This window comes from Egretta garzetta, unplaced genomic scaffold (genome assembly GCF_000687185.1).
Source record: "Egretta garzetta isolate BGI_Z169 unplaced genomic scaffold, ASM68718v1 scaffold402, whole genome shotgun sequence".
Lineage (NCBI taxonomy): Eukaryota > Metazoa > Chordata > Aves > Pelecaniformes > Ardeidae > Egretta > Egretta garzetta.
In genome coordinates, this window is record NW_009258823.1 from 291490 (window position 1) to 292834 (window position 1345).

The window sequence follows — 1345 nt, forward strand, 5'->3', positions numbered from 1 at the left end:
TGCCACCTCGTCCAGCCAGCGCTGAGGCTATTGGCAGGTCGGGGGGGGTTCACAGGGACTCGTGCAGCTCTTCGGAGCGGTGATGGATTTTGCCATTGGCGAGCAGAGCCCGTGGGGAATGCTCTGCTCCTCTGGGGAGAGGTGATTCGGCAGCAGCGGGTTCCAAACTGAGGGCCCGTAGCATCGTCTGCCGCAGAAGGGTGCAGTTTTCCCTTGGCACTGTGAGGTGTCAGGCAGCCCCCCCTGCCCTTCCAGGGGGCCAGAGAGAGCCCCCCAGCCCTCCACGGTGGTACTTTAATTAAGCAGCAGCCTGTGGTGCTGCTTCCCGCAGCCCTGAGCCTGGAGTTTGTCACAGGGATGGATTTCTAGAAGGGGACTGGGCTCCTGTGCAGGGTGAAGGCTCCTGACCCTGCTCCTCCTCGCCGCGGCAGCTCTTCATCGGGGCTGTCAAATTCCAGTTTCAGGAGGAAGGTTGTGGGTTTGTGTACACATATATATGCATACAGATCCATCCAGCAGCCTCTTGCCTGCGAGCTCTGATAGGGGAGGGGTCGGCGTGTTTCCCCACGCTTCTGCGTGCGTGCGGCGCTTGCACCCTGCGCTCTGAACCCAGCCCCTGCCAAACTGCCCGCTCCCCGTTGCTCAATCCTTCAGAGTTTGGCTGCAAAAAAGTAAGGCTGAAGCGAAAGCTGGGCTGCTGGGCTAACGCGCTTTCTCGGCTGCTGACTCTGCTTGAGCTGGCAGCTCTGGGTCAGAGAGTTCCTATTGCCAGGAAGGTGAGTGGGGACGTCTGTCGCGAGGAGGCAGTGGGAAAAGGATCCCTTCGGTCCCTACAGCATCCCCACGTGCTCCTCACCTGCCTGAAAACCCACGAGGGGCTCGTGCTCGGCGCCGGCCCTGCTCTCGGCCAGTGCCCTTTCCACTGAGTCTGTTTAACCCTGGAAAGGTGACGGCTGGAGACCTTGTCTCCATCCTTGCAGAAAACAGGGAAGGAAAAGCTGCTGGGGAGTGTGGGGCATGCAGCTATTCCCAGCTCTTGTCATGGCCTTCCAGCCACAGAGGTGGCACTTGCTGGTCTGGGCTTGGATTGCAGAGCACCCGGTGTCCCTGTCCCACCAGCTCCTCCCTGCCACGCGTCTCAGCCCAAACCCTAAACCTTGTCCCTGCAGATATGGCCACAGGGAGCCTCCTTGCTGGTGGTTTTTTTTTTTTTTTTTGCTTCTCCTGGGAGTGCCTATACCTCAGTGGGAGGACTGGGTGTCACTCCTGGCACCTAAAACTTTCCAGTTTTTAGGTGACGGTGCTTGTCGGGGTGCCAGGCAAGAAAGCAGCGGCTGGGTCCCAC

At 59.6% G+C, this 1345-nt stretch overlaps 1 protein-coding gene across 1 annotated transcript in view; it reads right to left on the reverse strand.

Annotated features, from left to right (window-relative positions):
- Nucleotides 1-1345, reverse strand: part of LOC104135968 (putative P2Y purinoceptor 10) — a 4729-nt gene that overhangs the window by 2039 nt on the left and 1345 nt on the right. The gene's annotated exons all lie outside the window — the stretch shown is intronic.